Source organism: Gasterosteus aculeatus, chromosome 13 (assembly GCF_964276395.1).
Source record: "Gasterosteus aculeatus chromosome 13, fGasAcu3.hap1.1, whole genome shotgun sequence".
NCBI lineage: Eukaryota > Metazoa > Chordata > Actinopteri > Perciformes > Gasterosteidae > Gasterosteus > Gasterosteus aculeatus.
Window position 1 is genome coordinate 1,011,380 of NC_135701.1, and position 18,287 is coordinate 1,029,666.

The following is an 18,287-nucleotide window of genomic DNA, read 5'->3' on the forward strand; positions in this document are numbered from 1 at the left end:
CGAATAGTGGAAAATCACCAGATTGATAAACATCTGCTGCACAATCGAAATCAGCAGGATGCACCTGCGTGTCGTTGCAAAATGACTCGTTGAATGCATCAATGAGGTTTTCTTGACGATCTGAGCCTTTCTCCAAATACTGACATGGTAAGGGAGCATCAGGTAAATGCGACGAGAATGGGATTCGAACCCATGCGTGCAGAGCACAATGGATTAGCAGTCCATCGCCTTAACCACTCGGCCACCTCGTCCTACTGCCTTTGTTTTCATAAGATGATTAGATAATTGTCAATATTGTAGCATGTTTTTCATGTTCCTGGGAAGTTTGTAAAGGCGTTAAATACAGGGGGGCACTTAGGCCAAGTACACAAATTTTCATTTCGAGTTGGGGGATTAGCTCAAATGGTAGAGCTTAGCATGCGAGAAGTAGCGGGATCAATGCCCGCATTCTCCACCAAAGCTTAATTAATTATGTGCCTGTGATTAATGGAAAACGACCAGATTTGTAAACAAACATTGCTCACTTTGAATCAGCAGGATGCACCAACGTGTCATTGCAAAAGGACTTGTTGAATGGCATTAATGTGTTTTTTCTTGATGATCTGAGCACAATGGATTAGCAGTCCATCATCTTAACCACTCGGCCACCTCGTCCTATTTCTTTTGTTTTCATAGGATGATGAGATAATTGTCAATATTGTAGCATGTTTTTCATGTTCCTGGGAATTTTGTAAAGGCGTTAAATGCAGGGGGGCACTTAGGTCAAGTACACAAGTTTGCATTATGTGTTGGGGAATTAACTCAAATGGTAGAGCGCTCGCTTAGCATGCGAGAAGTAGCGGGATCAACGCCCGCATTCTCCACTAAAACTTAATTAATTTTGTGCCTGCGAATAGTGGAAAATGACCAGATTGATAAACAACTGCTGCACAATCGAAATCAGCAGGATGCACCTGCGTGTCGTTGCAAAATGACTCGTTGAATGCATCAATGCGGTTTTCTTGACGACATTTCTGCAAACACTGACATGGTAAGAGAGCATCAGGTAAATTCGACGAGAATGGAATTCGAACCCATGCGTGCAGAGCACAATGGTTTAGCAGTCCATCATCTTAACCACTCGGCCACCTCGTCCTATTTCTTTTGTTTTCATGGGATGATTAAATGAATGTCAATATTGTAGCATGTTTTTCATATTCCTGGGAAGTTTGTAAAGGCGTTAAATGCAGGGGGGCATTTAGGTCAAGTACACAAGTTTGCATTATGTGTTGGGGAATTAGCTCAAATGGTAGAGCGCTCGCTTAGCATGCGAGAAGTAGCGGGATCAACGCCCGCATTCTCCACTAAAACTTAATTAATTTTGTGCCTGCGAATAGTGGAAAATGACCAGATTGATAAACAACTGCTGCACAATCGAAATCAGCAGGATGCACCTGCGTGTCGTTGCAAAATGACTCGTTGAATTCATCAATGAAGTTTTCTTGACGATCTGAGCCTTTCTCCAAACACTGACATGGTAAGCGAGCATCAGGTAAATGCGACGAGAATGGGATTCGAACCCATGCGTGCAGAGCACAATGGATTAGCAGTCCATCGCCTCAACCACTCGGCCACCTCGTCCTACTGCCTTTGTTTTCTTAGGATGATTAGATAATTGTCAATATTGTAGAATGTTTTTCATGTTCCTGGGAAGTTTGTAAAGGCGTTAAATGCAGGGGGGCACTTAGGCCAAGTACACAAAGTTTCATTTCGAGTTGGGGGATTAGCTCAAATGGTAGAGCTTAGCATGCGAGAAGTAGCGGGATCAATGCCCGCATTCTCCACCAAAGCTTAATTAATTATGTGCCTGTGATTAATGGGAAACGACCAGATTTGTAAACAAACATTGCTCACTTTGAATCAGCAGGATGCACCAACGTGTCATTGCAAAAGGACTTGTTGAATGGCATTAATGTGTTTTTTCTTGATGATCTGAGCACAATGGTTTAGCAGTCCATCATCTTAACCACTCGGCCACCTCGTCCTATTTCTTTTGTTTTCATGGGATGATTAAATGAATGTCAATATTGTAGCATGTTTTTCATATTCCTGGGAAGTTTGTAAAGGCGTTAAATGCAGGGGGGCATTTAGGTCAAGTACACAAGTTTGCATTATGTGTTGGGGAATTAGCTCAAATGGTAGAGCGCTCGCTTAGCATGCGAGAAGTAGCTTGATCAACGCCCGCATTCTCCACTAAAACTTATTTAATTTTGTGCCTGCGAATAGTGGAAAATGACCAGATTGATAAACAACTGCTGCACAATCGAAATCAGCAGGATGCACCTGCGTGTCGTTGCAAAATGACTCGTTGAATTCATCAATGAAGTTTTCTTGACGATCTGAGCCTTTCTCCAAACACTGACATGGTAAGCGAGCATCAGGTAAATGCGACGAGAATGGGATTCGAACCCATGCGTGCAGAGCACAATGGATTAGCAGTCCATCGCCTCAACCACTCGGCCACCTCGTCCTACTGCCTTTATTTTCTTAGGATGATTAGATAATTGTCAATATTGTAGCATGTTTTTCATGTTCCTGGGAATTTTGTAAAGGCGTTAAATGCAGGGGGGCACTTAGGTCAAGTACACAAGTTTGCATTATGTGTTGGGGAATTAGCTCAAATGGTAGAGCGCTCGCTTAGCATGCGAGAAGTAGCGGGATCAACGCCCGCATTCTCCACTAAAACTTAATTAATTTTGTGCCTGCGAATAGTGGAAAATGACCAGATTGATAAACAACTGCTGCACAATCGAAATCAGCAGGATGCACCTGTGTGTCGTTGCAAAATGACTCGTTGAATGCATCAATGCGGTTTTCTTGACGACATTTCTGCAAACACTGACATGGTAAGAGAGCATCAGGTAAATTCGACGAGAATGGAATTCGAACCCATGCGTGCAGAGCACAATGGTTTAGCAGTCCATCATCTTAACCACTCGGCCACCTCGTCCTATTTCTTTTGTTTTCATGGGATGATTAAATGAATGTCAATATTGTAGCATGTTTTTCATATTCCTGGGAAGTTTGTAAAGGCGTTAAATGCAGGGGGGCATTTAGGTCAAGTACACAAGTTTGCATTATGTGTTGGGGAATTAGCTCAAATGGTAGAGCGCTCGCTTAGCATGCGAGAAGTAGCGGGATCAATGCCCGCATTCTCCACTAAAACTTAATTAATTTTGTGCCTGCGAATAGTGGAAAATGACCAGATTGATAAACAACTGCTGCACAATCGAAATCAGCAGGATGCACCTGCGTGTCGTTGCAAAATGACTCGTTGAATGCATCAATGCGGTTTTCTTGACGACATTTCTGCAAACACTGACATGGTAAGAGAGCATCAGGTAAATTCGACGAGAATGGAATTCGAACCCATGCGTGCAGAGCACAATGGTTTAGCAGTCCATCATCTTAACCACTCGGCCACCTCGTCCTATTCCTTTTGTTTTCATGGGATGATTAAATGAATGTCAATATTGTAGCATGTTTTTCATGTTCCTGGGAATTTTGTAAAGGCGTTAAATGCAGGGGGGCACTTCGGTCAAGTACACAAGTTTGCATTATGTGTTGGGGAATTAGCTCAAATGGTAGAGCGCTCGCTTAGCATGCGAGAAGTAGCGGGATCAACGCCCGCATTCTCCACTAAAACTTAATTAATTTTGTGCCTGCGAATAGTGGAAAATGACCAGATTGATAAACAACTGCTGCACAATCGAAATCAGCAGGATGCACCTGCACGTCGTTGCAAAATGACTCGTTGAATGCATCAATACGGTTTTCTTGACGAGATTTCTGCAAACACTGACATGGTAAGAGAGCATCAGGTAAATTCGACGAGAATGGAATTCGAACCCATGCGTGCAGAGCACAATGGTTTAGCAGTCCATCATCTTAACCACTCGGCCACCTCGTCCTATTTCTTTTGTTTTCATGGGATGATTAAATGAATGTCAATATTGTAGCATGTTTTTCATATTCCTGGGAAGTTTGTAAAGGCGTTAAATGCAGGGGGGCATTTAGGTCAAGTACACAAGTTTGCATTATGTGTTGGGGAATTAGCTCAAATGGTAGAGCGCTCGCTTAGCATGCGAGAAGTAGCGGGATCAACGCCCGCATTCTCCACTAAAACTTAATTAATTTTGTGCCTGCGAATAGTGGAAAATCACCAGATTGATAAACATCTGCTGCACAATCGAAATCAGCAGGATGCACCTGCGTGTCGTTGCAAAATGACTCTTTGAATGCATCAATGAGGTTTTCTTGACGATCTGAGCCTTTCTCCAAACACTGACATGGTAAGCGAGCATCAGGTAAATGCGACGAGAATGGGATTCGAACCCATGCGTGAAGAGCACAATGGATTAGCAGTCCATCGCCTTAACCACTCGGCCACCTCGTCCTACTGCCTTTGTTTTCATAGGATGATTAGATAATTGTCAATATTGTAGCATGTTTTTCATGTTCCTGGGAAGTTTGTAAAGGCGTTAAATGCAGGGGGGCACTTAGGCCAAGTACACAAATTTTCATTTCGAGTTGGGGGAATAGCTCAAATGGTAGAGTTTAGCATGCGAGAAGTAGCGGGATCAATGCCCGCATTCTCCACCAAAGCTTAATTAATTATGTGCCTGTGATTAATGGAAAACGACCAGATTTGTAAACAAACATTGCTCACTTTGAATCAGCAGGATGCACCAACGTGTCATTGCAAAAGGACTTGTTGAATGGCATTAATGTGTTTTTTCTTGATGATCTGAGCACAATGGATTAGCAGTCCATCATCTTAACCACTCGGCCACCTCGTCCTATTTCTTTTGTTTTCATAGGATGATGAGATAATTGTCAATATTGTAGCATGTTTTTCATGTTCCTGGGAATTTTGTAAAGGCGTTAAATGCAGGGGGGCACTTAGGTCAAGTACACAAGTTTGCATTATGTGTTGGGGAATTAGCTCAAATGGTAGAGCGCTCGCTTAGCATGCGAGAAGTAGCGGGATCAACGCCCGCATTCTCCACTAAAACTTAATTAATTTTGTGCCTGCGAATAGTGGAAAATGACCAGATTGATAAACAACTGCTGCACAATCGAAATCAGCAGGATGCACCTGCGTGTCGTTGCAAAATGACTCGTTGAATTCATCAATGAGGTTTTCTTGACGATCTGAGCCTTTCTCCAAACACTGACATGGTAAGCGAGCATCAGGTAAATGCGACGAGAATGGGATTCGAACCCATGCGTGCAGAGCACAATGGATTAGCAGTCCATCGCCTCAACCACTCGGCCACCTCGTCCTACTGCCTTTGTTTTCTTAGGATGATTAGATAATTGTCAATATTGTAGAATGTTTTTCATGTTCCTGGGAAGTTTGTAAAGGCGTTAAATGCAGGGGGGCACTTAGGTCAAGTACACAAGTTTGCATTATGTGTTGGGGAATTAGCTCAAATGGTAGAGCGCTCGCTTAGCATGCGAGAAGTAGCGGGATCAACGCCCGCATTCTCCACTAAAACTTAATTAATTTTGTGCCTGCGAATAGTGGAAAATGACCAGATTGATAAACAACTGCTGCACAATCGAAATCAGCAGGATGCACCTGCGTGTTGTTGCAAAATGACTCTTTGAATGCATCAATGAGGTTTTCTTGACAATCTGAGCCTTTCTCCAAACACTGACATGGTAAGCGAGCATCAGGTAAATGCGACGAGAATGGGATTCAAACCCATGCGTGCAGAGCACAATGGATTAGCAGTCCATCGCCTTAACCACTCGGCCACCTCGTCCTACTGCCTTTGTTTTCATAGGATGATTAGATAATTGTCAATATTGTAGCATGTTTTTCATGTTCCTGGGAAGTTTGTAAAGGCGTTAAATACAGGGGGGCACTTAGGCCAAGTACACATTTTCATTTCGAGTTGGGGGATTAGCTCAAATGGTAGAGCTTAGCATGCGAGAAGTAGCGGGATCAATGCCCGCATTCTCCACCAAAGCTTAATTAATTATGTGCCTGTGATTAATGGAAAACGACCAGATTTGTAAACAAACATTGCTCACTTTGAATCAGCAGGATGCACCAACTTGTCATTGCAAAATGACTTGTTGAATGGCATTAATGTGTTTTTTCTTGATGATCTGAGCACAATGGATTAGCAGTCCATCATCTTAACCACTCGGCCACCTCGTCCTATTTCTTTTGTTTTCATAAGATGATTAGATAATTGTCAATATTGTAGCATGTTTTTCATGTTCCTGGGAATTTTGTAAAGGCGTTAAATGCAGGGGGGCACTTAGGTCAAGTACACAAGTTTGCATTATGTGTTGGGGAATTAGCTCAAATGGTAGAGCGCTCGCTTAGCATGCGAGAAGTAGCGGGATCAACGCCCGCATTCTCCACTAAAACTTAATTATTTTGTGCCTGCGAATAGTGGAAAATGACCAGATTGATAAACAACTGCTGCACAATCGAAATCAGCAGGATGCACCTGCGTGTCGTTGCAAAATGACTCGTTGAATGCATCAATGCGGTTTTCTTGACGACATTTCTGCAAACACTGACATGGTAAGAGAGCATCAGGTAAATTCGACGAGAATGGAATTCTAACCCATGCGTGCAGAGCACAATGGTTTAGCAGTCCATCATCTTAACCACTCGGCCACCTCGTCCTATTTCTTTTGTTTTCATGGGATGATTAAATGAATGTCAATATTGTAGCATGTTTTTCATATTCCTGGGAAGTTTGTAAAGGCGTTAAATGCAGGGGGGCATTTAGGTCAAGTACACAAGTTTGCATTATGTGTTGGGGAATTAGCTCAAATGGTAGAGCGCTCGCTTAGCATGCGAGAAGTAGCGGGATCAACGCCCGCATTCTCCACTAAAACTTAATTAATTTTGTGCCTGCGAATAGTGGAAAATGACCAGATTGATAAACAACTGCTGCACAATCGAAATCAGCAGGATGCACCTGCGTGTCGTTGCAAAATGACTCTTTGAATGCATCAATGAGGTTTTCTTGACGATCTGAGCCTTTCTCCAAACACTGACATGGTAAGCGAGCATCAGGTAAATGCGACGAGAATGGGATTCGAACCCATGCGTGCAGAGCACAATGGATTAGCAGTCCATCGCCTTAAACACTCGGCGACCTCGTCCTACTGCATTTGTTTTCTTAGGATGATTAGATAATTGTCAATATTGTAGAATGTTTTTCATGTTCCTGGGAAGTTTGTAAAGGCGTTAAATGCAGGGGGGCACTTAGGCCAAGTACACAAAGTTTTATTTTGAGTTGGGGGATTAGCTCAAATGGTAGAGCTTAGCATGCGAGAAGTAGCGGGATCAATGCCCGCATTCTCCACCAAAGCTTAATTAATTATGTGCCTGTGATTAATGGGAAACGACCAGATTTGTAAACAAACATTGCTCACTTTGAATCAGCAGGATGCACCAACGTGTCATTGCAAAAGGACTTGTTGAATGGCATTAATGTGTTTTTTCTTGATGATCTGAGCACAATGGTTTAGCAGTCCATCATCTTAACCACTCGGCCACCTCGTCCTATTTCTTTTGTTTTCATGGGATGATTAAATGAATGTCAATATTGTAGCATGTTTTTCATATTCCTGGGAAGTTTGTAAAGGCGTTAAATGCAGGGGGGCACTTAGGTCAAGTACACAAGTTTGCATTATGTGTTGGGGAATTAGCTCAAATGGTAGAGCGCTCGCTTAGCATGCGAGAAGTAGCGGGATCAACGCCCGCATTCTCCACTAAAACTTAATTAATTTTGTGCTTGCGAATAGTGGAAAATGACCAGATTGATAAACAACTGCTGCACAATCGAAATCAGCAGGATGCACCTGCGTGTCGTTGCAAAATGACTCGTTGAATTCATCAATGAGGTTTTCTTGACGCTCTGAGCCTTTCTCCAAACACTGACATGGTAAGCGAGCATCAGGTAAATGCGACGAGAATGGGATTCGAACCCATGCGTGCAGAGCACAATGGATTAGCAGTCCATCGCCTTAACCACTCGGCCACCTCGTCCTACTGCCTTTGTTTTCATAGGATGATTAGATAATTGTCAATATTGTAGCATGTTTTTCATGTTCCTGGGAAGTTTGTAAAGGCGTTAAATACAGGGGGGCACTTAGGCCAAGTACACATTTTCATTTCGAGTTGGGGGATTAGCTCAAATGGTAGAGCTTAGCATGCGAGAAGTAGCGGGATCAATGCCCGCATTCTCCACCAAAGCTTAATTAATTATGTGCCTGTGAATAGTGGAAAATCACCAGATTGATAAACATCTGCTGCACAATCGAAATCAGCAGGATGCACCTGCGTGTCGTTGCAAAATGACTCGTTGAATGCATCAATGAGGTTTTCTTGACGATCTGAGCCTTTCTCCAAACACTGACATGGTAAGCGAGCATCAGGTAAATGCGACGAGAATGGGATCCGAACCCATGCGTGAAGAGCACAATGGATTAGCAGTCCATCGCCTTAACCACTCGGCCACCTCGTCCTACTGCCTTTGTTTTCATAGGATGATTAGATAATTGTCAATATTGTAGCATGTTTTTCATGTTCCTGGGAAGTTTGTAAAGGCGTTAAATGCAGGGGGGCACTTAGGCCAAGTACACAAATTTTCATTTCGAGTTGGGGGAATAGCTCAAATGGTAGAGTTTAGCATGCGAGAAGTAGCGGGATCAATGCCCGCATTCTCCACCAAAGCTTAATTAATTATGTGCCTGTGATTAATGGAAAACGACCAGATTTGTAAACAAACATTGCTCACTTTGAATCAGCAGGATGCACCAACGTGTCATTGCAAAAGGACTTGTTGAATGGCATTAATGTGTTTTTTCTTGATGATCTGAGCACAATGGATTAGCAGTCCATCATCTTAACCACTCGGCCACCTCGTCCTATTTCTTTTGTTTTCATAAGATGATTAGATAATTGTCAATATTGTAGCATGTTTTTCATGTTCCTGGGAATTTTGTAAAGGCGTTAAATGCAGGGGGGCACTTAGGTCAAGTACACAAGTTTGCATTATGTGTTGGGGAATTAGCTCAAATGGTAGAGCGCTCGCTTAGCATGCGAGAAGTAGCGGGATCAACGCCCGCATTCTCCACTAAAACTTAATTATTTTGTGCCTGCGAATAGTGGAAAATGACCAGATTGATAAACAACTGCTGCACAATCGAAATCAGCAGGATGCACCTGCGTGTCGTTGCAAAATGACTCGTTGAATGCATCAATGCGGTTTTCTTGACGACATTTCTGCAAACACTGACATGGTAAGAGAGCATCAGGTAAATTCGACGAGAATGGAATTCGAACCCATGCGTGCAGAGCACAATGGTTTAGCAGTCCATCATCTTAACCACTCGGCCACCTCGTCCTATTTCTTTTGTTTTCATGGGATGATTAAATGAATGTCAATATTGTAGCATGTTTTTCATATTCCTGGGAAGTTTGTAAAGGCGTTAAATGCAGGGGGGCATTTAGGTCAAGTACACAAGTTTGCATTATGTGTTGGGGAATTAGCTCAAATGGTAGAGCGCTCGCTTAGCATGCGAGAAGTAGCGGGATCAACGCCCGCATTCTCCACTAAAACTTAATTAATTTTGTGCCTGCGAATAGTGGAAAATGACCAGATTGATAAACAACTGCTGCACAATCGAAATCAGCAGGATGCACCTGCGTGTCGTTGCAAAATGACTCTTTGAATGCATCAATGAGGTTTTCTTGACGATCTGAGCCTTTCTCCAAACACTGACATGGTAAGCGAGCATCAGGTAAATGCGACGAGAATGGGATTCGAACCCATGCGTGCAGAGCACAATGGATTAGCAGTCCATCGCCTTAAACACTCGGCGACCTCGTCCTACTGCATTTGTTTTCTTAGGATGATTAGATAATTGTCAATATTGTAGAATGTTTTTCATGTTCCTGGGAAGTTTGTAAAGGCGTTAAATGCAGGGGGGCACTTAGGCCAAGTACACAAAGTTTTATTTTGAGTTGGGGGATTAGCTCAAATGGTAGAGCTTAGCATGCGAGAAGTAGCGGGATCAATGCCCGCATTCTCCACCAAAGCTTAATTAATTATGTGCCTGTGATTAATGGGAAACGACCAGATTTGTAAACAAACATTGCTCACTTTGAATCAGCAGGATGCACCAACGTGTCATTGCAAAAGGACTTGTTGAATGGCATTAATGTGTTTTTTCTTGATGATCTGAGCACAATGGTTTAGCAGTCCATCATCTTAACCACTCGGCCACATCGTCCTATTTCTTTTGTTTTCATGGGATGATTAAATGAATGTCAATATTGTAGCATGTTTTTCATATTCCTGGGAAGTTTGTAAAGGCGTTAAATGCAGGGGGGCACTTAGGTCAAGTACACAAGTTTGCATTATGTGTTGGGGAATTAGCTCAAATGGTAGAGCGCTCGCTTAGCATGCGAGAAGTAGCGGGATCAACGCCCGCATTCTCCACTAAAACTTAATTAATTTTGTGCTTGCGAATAGTGGAAAATGACCAGATTGATAAACAACTGCTGCACAATCGAAATCAGCAGGATGCACCTGCGTGTCGTTGCAAAATGACTCGTTGAATTCATCAATGAGGTTTTCTTGACGCTCTGAGCCTTTCTCCAAACACTGACATGGTAAGCGAGCATCAGGTAAATGCGACGAGAATGGGATTCGAACCCATGCGTGCAGAGCACAATGGATTAGCAGTCCATCGCCTTAACCACTCGGCCACCTCGTCCTACTGCCTTTGTTTTCATAGGATGATTAGATAATTGTCAATATTGTAGCATGTTTTTCATGTTCCTGGGAAGTTTGTAAAGGCGTTAAATACAGGGGGGCACTTAGGCCAAGTACACATTTTCATTTCGAGTTGGGGGATTAGCTCAAATGGTAGAGCTTAGCATGCGAGAAGTAGCGGGATCAATGCCCGCATTCTCCACCAAAGCTTAATTAATTATGTGCCTGTGAATAGTGGAAAATCACCAGATTGATAAACATCTGCTGCACAATCGAAATCAGCAGGATGCACCTGCGTGTCGTTGCAAAATGACTCGTTGAATGCATCAATGAGGTTTTCTTGACGATCTGAGCCTTTCTCCAAACACTGACATGGTAAGCGAGCATCAGGTAAATGCGACGAGAATGGGATCCGAACCCATGCGTGAAGAGCACAATGGATTAGCAGTCCATCGCCTTAACCACTCGGCCACCTCGTCCTACTGCCATTGTTTTCATAGGATGATTAGATAATTGTCAATATTGTAGCATGTTTTTCATGTTCCTGGGAAGTTTGTAAAGGCGTTAAATGCAGGGGGGCACTTAGGCCAAGTACACAAATTTTCATTTCGAGTTGGGGGAATAGCTCAAATGGTAGAGTTTAGCATGCGAGAAGTAGCGGGATCAATGCCCGCATTCTCCACCAAAGCTTAATTAATTATGTGCCTGTGATTAATGGAAAACGACCAGATTTGTAAACAAACATTGCTCACTTTGAATCAGCAGGATGCACCAACGTGTCATTGCAAAAGGACTTGTTGAATGGCATTAATGTGTTTTTTCTTGATGATCTGAGCACAATGGATTAGCAGTCCATCATCTTAACCACTCGGCCACCTCGTCCTATTTCTTTTGTTTTCATAAGATGATTAGATAATTGTCAATATTGTAGCATGTTTTTCATGTTCCTGGGAATTTTGTAAAGGCGTTAAATGCAGGGGGGCACTTAGGTCAAGTACACAAGTTTGCATTATGTGTTGGGGAATTAGCTCAAATGGTAGAGCGCTCGCTTAGCATGCGAGAAGTAGCGGGATCAACGCCCGCATTCTCCACTAAAACTTAATTATTTTGTGCCTGCGAATAGTGGAAAATGACCAGATTGATAAACAACTGCTGCACAATCGAAATCAGCAGGATGCACCTGCGTGTCGTTGCAAAATGACTCGTTGAATGCATCAATGCGGTTTTCTTGACGACATTTCTGCAAACACTGACATGGTAAGAGAGCATCAGGTAAATTCGACGAGAATGGAATTCGAACCCATGCGTGCAGAGCACAATGGTTTAGCAGTCCATCATCTTAACCACTCGGCCACCTCGTCCTATTTCTTTTGTTTTCATGGGATGATTAAATGAATGTCAATATTGTAGCATGTTTTTCATATTCCTGGGAAGTTTGTAAAGGCGTTAAATGCAGGGGGGCATTTAGGTCAAGTACACAAGTTTGCATTATGTGTTGGGGAATTAGCTCAAATGGTAGAGCGCTCGCTTAGCATGCGAGAAGTAGCGGGATCAACGCCCGCATTCTCCACTAAAACTTAATTAATTTTGTGCCTGCGAATAGTGGAAAATGACCAGATTGATAAACAACTGCTGCACAATCGAAATCAGCAGGATGCACCTGCGTGTCGTTGCAAAATGACTCTTTGAATGCATCAATGAGGTTTTCTTGACGATCTGAGCCTTTCTCCAAACACTGACATGGTAAGCGAGCATCAGGTAAATGCGACGAGAATGGGATTCGAACCCATGCGTGCAGAGCACAATGGATTAGCAGTCCATCGCCTTAAACACTCGGCGACCTCGTCCTACTGCATTTGTTTTCTTAGGATGATTAGATAATTGTCAATATTGTAGAATGTTTTTCATGTTCCTGGGAAGTTTGTAAAGGCGTTAAATGCAGGGGGGCACTTAGGCCAAGTACACAAAGTTTTATTTCGAGTTGGGGGATTAGCTCAAATGGTAGAGCTTAGCATGCGAGAAGTAGCGGGATCAATGCCCGCATTCTCCACCAAAGCTTAATTAATTATGTGCCTGTGATTAATGGGAAACGACCAGATTTGTAAACAAACATTGCTCACTTTGAATCAGCAGGATGCACCAACGTGTCATTGCAAAAGGACTTGTTGAATGGCATTAATGTGTTTTTTCTTGATGATCTGAGCACAATGGTTTAGCAGTCCATCATCTTAACCACTCGGCCACATCGTCCTATTTCTTTTGTTTTCATGGGATGATTAAATGAATGTCAATATTGTAGCATGTTTTTCATATTCCTGGGAAGTTTGTAAAGGCGTTAAATGCAGGGGGGCACTTAGGTCAAGTACACAAGTTTGCATTATGTGTTGGGGAATTAGCTCAAATGGTAGAGCGCTCGCTTAGCATGCGAGAAGTAGCGGGATCAACGCCCGCATTCTCCACTAAAACTTAATTAATTTTGTGCTTGCGAATAGTGGAAAATGACCAGATTGATAAACAACTGCTGCACAATCGAAATCAGCAGGATGCACCTGCGTGTCGTTGCAAAATGACTCGTTGAATTCATCAATGAGGTTTTCTTGACGCTCTGAGCCTTTCTCCAAACACTGACATGGTAAGCGAGCATCAGGTAAATGCGACGAGAATGGGATTCGAACCCATGCGTGCAGAGCACAATGGATTAGCAGTCCATCGCCTCAACCACTCGGCCACCTCGTCCTACTGCCTTTGTTTTCTTAGGATGATTAGATAATTGTCAATATTGTAGCATGTTTTTCATGTTCCTGGGAATTTTGTAAAGGCGTTAAATGCAGGGGGGCACTTAGGTCAAGTACACAAGTTTGCATTATGTGTTGGGGAATTAGCTCAAATGGTAGAGCGCTCGCTTAGCATGCGAGAAGTAGCGGGATCAACGCCCGCATTCTCCACTAAAACTTAATTAATTTTGTGCCTGCGAATAGTGGAAAATCACCAGATTGATAAACATCTGCTGCACAATCGAAATCAGCAGGATGCACCTGCGTGTCGTTGCAAAATGACTCGTTGAATGCATCAATGTGGTTTTCTTGACGACATTTCTGCAAACACTGACATGGTAAGAGAGCATCAGGTAAATTCGACGAGAATGGAATTCGAACCCATGCGTGCAGAGCACAATGGTTTAGCAGTCCATCATCTTAACCACTCGGCCACCTCGTCCTATTTCTTTTGTTTTCATGGGATGATTAAATGAATGTCAATATTGTAGCATGTTTTTCATATTCCTGGGAAGTTTGTAAAGGCGTTAAATGCAGGGGGGCATTTAGGTCAAGTACACAAGTTTGCATTATGTGTTGGGGAATTAGCTCAAATGGTAGAGCGCTCGCTTAGCATGCGAGAAGTAGCGGGATCAATGCCCGCATTCTCCACTAAAACTTAATTAATTTTGTGCCTGCGAATAGTGGAAAATCACCAGATTGATAAACATCTGCTGCACAATCGAAATCAGCAGGATGCACCTGCGTGTCGTTGCAAAATGACTCGTTGAATGCATCAATGAGGTTTTCTTGACGATCTGAGCCTTTCTCCAAATACTGACATGGTAAGGGAGCATCAGGTAAATGCGACGAGAATGGGATTCGAACCCATGCGTGCAGAGCACAATGGATTAGCAGTCCATCGCCTTAACCACTCGGCCACCTCGTCCTACTGCCTTTGTTTTCATAGGATGATTAGATAATTGTCAATATTGTAGCATGTTTTTCATGTTCCTGGGAAGTTTGTAAAGGCGTTAAATACAGGGGGGCACTTAGGCCAAGTACACAAATTTTCATTTCGAGTTGGGGGATTAGCTCAAATGGTAGAGCTTAGCATGTGAGAAGTAGCGGGATCAATGCCCGCATTCTCCACCAAAGCTTAATTAATTATGTGCCTGTGATTAATGGAAAACGACCAGATTTGTAAACAAACATTGCTCACTTTGAATCAGCAGGATGCACCAACGTGTCATTGCAAAAGGACTTGTTGAATGGCATTAATGTGTTTTTTCTTGATGATCTGAGCACAATGGATTAGCAGTCCATCATCTTAACCACTCGGCCACCTCGTCCTATTTCTTTTGTTTTCATAGGATGATGAGATAATTGTCAATATTGTAGCATGTTTTTCATGTTCCTGGGAATTTTGTAAAGGCGTTAAATGCAGGGGGGCACTTAGGTCAAGTACACAAGTTTGCATTATGTGTTGGGGAATTAACTCAAATGGTAGAGCGCTCGCTTAGCATGCGAGAAGTAGCGGGATCAACGCCCGCATTCTCCACTAAAACTTAATTAATTTTGTGCCTGCGAATAGTGGAAAATGACCAGATTGATAAACAACTGCTGCACAATCGAAATCAGCAGGATGCACCTGCCTGTCGTTGCAAAATGACTCGTTGAATTCATCAATGAAGTTTTCTTGACGATCTGAGCCTTTCTCCAAACACTGACATGGTAAGCGAGCATCAGGTAAATGCGACGAGAATGGGATTCGAACCCATGCGTGCAGAGCACAATGGATTAGCAGTCCATCGCCTCAACCACTCGGCCACCTCGTCCTACTGCCTTTGTTTTCTTAGGATGATTAGATAATTGTCAATATTGTAGAATGTTTTTCATGTTCCTGGGAAGTTTGTAAAGGCGTTAAATGCAGGGGGGCACTTAGGCCAAGTACACAAAGTTTCATTTCGAGTTGGGGGATTAGCTCAAATGGTAGAGCTTAGCATGCGAGAAGTAGCGGGATCAATGCCCGCATTCTCCACCAAAGCTTAATTAATTATGTGCCTGTGATTAATGGGAAACGACCAGATTTGTAAACAAACATTGCTCACTTTGAATCAGCAGGATGCACCAACGTGTCATTGCAAAAGGACTTGTTGAATGGCATTAATGTGTTTTTTCTTGATGATCTGAGCACAATGGTTTAGCAGTCCATCATCTTAACCACTCGGCCACCTCGTCCTATTTCTTTTGTTTTCATGGGATGATTAAATGAATGTCAATATTGTAGCATGTTTTTCATATTCCTGGGAAGTTTGTAAAGGCGTTAAATGCAGGGGGGCATTTAGGTCAAGTACACAAGTTTGCATTATGTGTTGGGGAATTAGCTCAAATGGTAGAGCGCTCGCTTAGCATGCGAGAAGTAGCTTGATCAACGCCCGCATTCTCCACTAAAACTTATTTAATTTTGTGCCTGCGAATAGTGGAAAATGACCAGATTGATAAACAACTGCTGCACAATCGAAATCAGCAGGATGCACCTGCGTGTCGTTGCAAAATGACTCGTTGAATGCATCAATGCGGTTTTCTTGACGACATTTCTGCAAACACTGACATGGTAAGAGAGCATCAGGTAAATTCGACGAGAATGGAATTCGAACCCATGCGTGCAGAGCACAATGGTTTAGCAGTCCATCATCTTAACCACTCGGCCACCTCGTCCTATTTCTTTTGTTTTCATGGGATGATTAAATGAATGTCAATATTGTAGCATGTTTTTCATATTCCTGGGAAGTTTGTAAAGGCGTTAAATGCAGGGGGGCACTTAGGTCAAGTACACACGTTTGCATTATGTGTTGGGGAATTAGCTCAAATGGTAGAGCGCTCGCTTAGCATGCGAGAAGTAGCGGGATCAACGCCCGCATTCTCCACTAAAACTTAATTAATTTTGTGCCTGCGAATAGTGGAAAATGACCAGATTGATAAACAACTGCTGCACAATCGAAATCAGCAGGATGCACCTGCGTGTCGTTGCAAAATGACTCGTTGAATGCATCAATGCGGTTTTCTTGACGACATTTCTGCAAACACTGACATGGTAAGAGAGCATCAGGTAAATTCGACGAGAATGGAATTCGAACCCATGCGTGCAGAGCACAATGGTTTAGCAGTCCATCATCTTAACCACTCGGCCACCTCGTCCTATTTCTTTTGTTTTCATGGGATGATTAAATGAATGTCAATATTGTAGCATGTTTTTCATGTTCCTGGGAATTTTGTAAAGGCGTTAAATGCAGGGGGGCACTTAGGTCAAGTACACAAGTTTGCATTATGTGTTGGGGAATTAGCTCAAATGGTAGAGCGCTCGCTTAGCATGCGAGAAGTAGCGGGATCAACGCCCGCATTCTCCACTAAAACTTAATTAATTTTGTGCCTGCGAATAGTGGAAAATGACCAGATTGATAAACAACTGCTGCACAATCGAAATCAGCAGGATGCACCTGCATGTCGTTGCAAAATGACTCGTTGAATGCATCAATGCGGTTTTCTTGACGAGATTTCTGCAAACACTGACATGGTAAGAGAGCATCAGGTAAATTCGACGAGAATGGAATTCGAACCCATGCGTGCAGAGCACAATGGTTTAGCAGTCCATCATCTTAACCACTCGGCCACCTCGTCCTATTTCTTTTGTTTTCATGGGATGATTAAATGAATGTCAATATTGTAGCATGTTTTTCATATTCCTGGGATGTTTGTAAAGGCGTTAAATGCAGGGGGGCATTTAGGTCAAGTACACAAGTTTGCATTATGTGTTGGGGAATTAGCTCAAATGGTAGAGCGCTCGCTTAGCATGCGAGAAGTAGCGGGATCAACGCCCGCATTCTCCACTAAAACTTAATTAATTTTGTGCCTGCGAATAGTGGAAAATCACCAGATTGATAAACATCTGCTGCACCATCGAAATAAGCAGGATGCACCTGCGTGTCGTTGCAAAATGACTCGTTGAATGCATCAATGAGGTTTTCTTGACGATCTGAGCCTTTCTCCAAACACTGACATGGTAAGCGAGCATCAGGTAAATGCGACGAGAATGGGATTCGAACCCATGCGTGAAGAGCACAATGGATTAGCAGTCCATCGCCTTAACCACTCGGCTACCTCGTCCTACTGCCTTTGTTTTCATAGGATGATTAGATAATTGTCAATATTGTAGCATGTTTTTCATGTTCCTGGGAAGTTTGTAAAGGCGTTAAATGCAGGGGGGCACTTAGGCCAAGTACACAAATTTTCATTTCGAGTTGGGGGAATAGCTCAAATGGTAGAGTTTAGCATGCGAGAAGTAGCGGGATCAATGCCCGCATTCTCCACCAAAGCTTAATTAATTATGTGCCTGTGATTAATGGAAAACGACCAGATTTGTAAACAAACATTGCTCACTTTGAATCAGCAGGATGCACCAACGTGTCATTGCAAAAGGACTTGTTGAATGGCATTAATGTGTTTTTTCTTGATGATCTGAGCACAATGGATTAGCAGTCCATCATCTTAACCACTCGGCCACCTCGTCCTATTTCTTTTGTTTTCATAGGATGATTAGATAATTGTCAATATTGTAGCATGTTTTTCATGTTCCTGGGAAGTTTGTAAAGGCGTTAAATGCAGGGGGGCACTTAGGTCAAGTACACAAGTTTGCATTATGTGTTGGGGAATTAGCTCAAATGGTAGAGCGCTC

The 18,287-nt window shown here is 42.8% G+C and overlaps 27 non-coding genes across 27 annotated transcripts; all 27 read right to left on the bottom strand.

The window, feature by feature from the left end:
- Nucleotides 1-169: 169 nt before the first annotated feature.
- Nucleotides 170-251, bottom strand: trnas-gcu (transfer RNA serine (anticodon GCU)). Its single transcript has one exon. It is a non-coding gene; the product is annotated as a tRNA-Ser (tRNA).
- Nucleotides 252-1,052: 801 nt separating this feature from the next.
- trnas-gcu (transfer RNA serine (anticodon GCU)) lies at nucleotides 1,053-1,134 on the bottom strand. The gene has a single exon. It is a non-coding gene; the product is annotated as a tRNA-Ser (tRNA).
- Nucleotides 1,135-1,538: 404 nt separating this feature from the next.
- On the bottom strand, nucleotides 1,539-1,620 carry trnas-gcu (transfer RNA serine (anticodon GCU)). Its single transcript has one exon. It is a non-coding gene; the product is annotated as a tRNA-Ser (tRNA).
- An 807-nt stretch (nucleotides 1,621-2,427) lies between these two features.
- Nucleotides 2,428-2,509, bottom strand: trnas-gcu (transfer RNA serine (anticodon GCU)). Its single transcript has one exon. It is a non-coding gene; the product is annotated as a tRNA-Ser (tRNA).
- Nucleotides 2,510-2,907: 398 nt separating this feature from the next.
- On the bottom strand, nucleotides 2,908-2,989 carry trnas-gcu (transfer RNA serine (anticodon GCU)). The gene has a single exon. It is a non-coding gene; the product is annotated as a tRNA-Ser (tRNA).
- Nucleotides 2,990-3,387: 398 nt separating this feature from the next.
- On the bottom strand, nucleotides 3,388-3,469 carry trnas-gcu (transfer RNA serine (anticodon GCU)). The gene has a single exon. It is a non-coding gene; the product is annotated as a tRNA-Ser (tRNA).
- Nucleotides 3,470-3,867: 398 nt separating this feature from the next.
- On the bottom strand, nucleotides 3,868-3,949 carry trnas-gcu (transfer RNA serine (anticodon GCU)). The gene has a single exon. It is a non-coding gene; the product is annotated as a tRNA-Ser (tRNA).
- Nucleotides 3,950-4,353: 404 nt separating this feature from the next.
- trnas-gcu (transfer RNA serine (anticodon GCU)) lies at nucleotides 4,354-4,435 on the bottom strand. Its single transcript has one exon. It is a non-coding gene; the product is annotated as a tRNA-Ser (tRNA).
- An 807-nt stretch (nucleotides 4,436-5,242) lies between these two features.
- On the bottom strand, nucleotides 5,243-5,324 carry trnas-gcu (transfer RNA serine (anticodon GCU)). The gene has a single exon. It is a non-coding gene; the product is annotated as a tRNA-Ser (tRNA).
- A 404-nt stretch (nucleotides 5,325-5,728) lies between these two features.
- On the bottom strand, nucleotides 5,729-5,810 carry trnas-gcu (transfer RNA serine (anticodon GCU)). The gene has a single exon. It is a non-coding gene; the product is annotated as a tRNA-Ser (tRNA).
- Nucleotides 5,811-7,094: 1,284 nt separating this feature from the next.
- trnas-gcu (transfer RNA serine (anticodon GCU)) lies at nucleotides 7,095-7,176 on the bottom strand. The gene has a single exon. It is a non-coding gene; the product is annotated as a tRNA-Ser (tRNA).
- Nucleotides 7,177-7,983: 807 nt separating this feature from the next.
- Nucleotides 7,984-8,065, bottom strand: trnas-gcu (transfer RNA serine (anticodon GCU)). The gene has a single exon. It is a non-coding gene; the product is annotated as a tRNA-Ser (tRNA).
- A 396-nt stretch (nucleotides 8,066-8,461) lies between these two features.
- On the bottom strand, nucleotides 8,462-8,543 carry trnas-gcu (transfer RNA serine (anticodon GCU)). Its single transcript has one exon. It is a non-coding gene; the product is annotated as a tRNA-Ser (tRNA).
- Nucleotides 8,544-9,343: 800 nt separating this feature from the next.
- On the bottom strand, nucleotides 9,344-9,425 carry trnas-gcu (transfer RNA serine (anticodon GCU)). The gene has a single exon. It is a non-coding gene; the product is annotated as a tRNA-Ser (tRNA).
- A 404-nt stretch (nucleotides 9,426-9,829) lies between these two features.
- Nucleotides 9,830-9,911, bottom strand: trnas-gcu (transfer RNA serine (anticodon GCU)). The gene has a single exon. It is a non-coding gene; the product is annotated as a tRNA-Ser (tRNA).
- An 807-nt stretch (nucleotides 9,912-10,718) lies between these two features.
- On the bottom strand, nucleotides 10,719-10,800 carry trnas-gcu (transfer RNA serine (anticodon GCU)). The gene has a single exon. It is a non-coding gene; the product is annotated as a tRNA-Ser (tRNA).
- Nucleotides 10,801-11,196: 396 nt separating this feature from the next.
- trnas-gcu (transfer RNA serine (anticodon GCU)) lies at nucleotides 11,197-11,278 on the bottom strand. Its single transcript has one exon. It is a non-coding gene; the product is annotated as a tRNA-Ser (tRNA).
- Nucleotides 11,279-12,078: 800 nt separating this feature from the next.
- trnas-gcu (transfer RNA serine (anticodon GCU)) lies at nucleotides 12,079-12,160 on the bottom strand. Its single transcript has one exon. It is a non-coding gene; the product is annotated as a tRNA-Ser (tRNA).
- Nucleotides 12,161-12,564: 404 nt separating this feature from the next.
- trnas-gcu (transfer RNA serine (anticodon GCU)) lies at nucleotides 12,565-12,646 on the bottom strand. The gene has a single exon. It is a non-coding gene; the product is annotated as a tRNA-Ser (tRNA).
- Nucleotides 12,647-13,453: 807 nt separating this feature from the next.
- trnas-gcu (transfer RNA serine (anticodon GCU)) lies at nucleotides 13,454-13,535 on the bottom strand. Its single transcript has one exon. It is a non-coding gene; the product is annotated as a tRNA-Ser (tRNA).
- A 398-nt stretch (nucleotides 13,536-13,933) lies between these two features.
- On the bottom strand, nucleotides 13,934-14,015 carry trnas-gcu (transfer RNA serine (anticodon GCU)). The gene has a single exon. It is a non-coding gene; the product is annotated as a tRNA-Ser (tRNA).
- Nucleotides 14,016-14,419: 404 nt separating this feature from the next.
- trnas-gcu (transfer RNA serine (anticodon GCU)) lies at nucleotides 14,420-14,501 on the bottom strand. The gene has a single exon. It is a non-coding gene; the product is annotated as a tRNA-Ser (tRNA).
- Nucleotides 14,502-15,308: 807 nt separating this feature from the next.
- Nucleotides 15,309-15,390, bottom strand: trnas-gcu (transfer RNA serine (anticodon GCU)). Its single transcript has one exon. It is a non-coding gene; the product is annotated as a tRNA-Ser (tRNA).
- An 801-nt stretch (nucleotides 15,391-16,191) lies between these two features.
- trnas-gcu (transfer RNA serine (anticodon GCU)) lies at nucleotides 16,192-16,273 on the bottom strand. The gene has a single exon. It is a non-coding gene; the product is annotated as a tRNA-Ser (tRNA).
- Nucleotides 16,274-16,671: 398 nt separating this feature from the next.
- On the bottom strand, nucleotides 16,672-16,753 carry trnas-gcu (transfer RNA serine (anticodon GCU)). The gene has a single exon. It is a non-coding gene; the product is annotated as a tRNA-Ser (tRNA).
- Nucleotides 16,754-17,151: 398 nt separating this feature from the next.
- On the bottom strand, nucleotides 17,152-17,233 carry trnas-gcu (transfer RNA serine (anticodon GCU)). The gene has a single exon. It is a non-coding gene; the product is annotated as a tRNA-Ser (tRNA).
- A 404-nt stretch (nucleotides 17,234-17,637) lies between these two features.
- trnas-gcu (transfer RNA serine (anticodon GCU)) lies at nucleotides 17,638-17,719 on the bottom strand. Its single transcript has one exon. It is a non-coding gene; the product is annotated as a tRNA-Ser (tRNA).
- Between the last annotated feature and the right edge of the window lie 568 nt (nucleotides 17,720-18,287).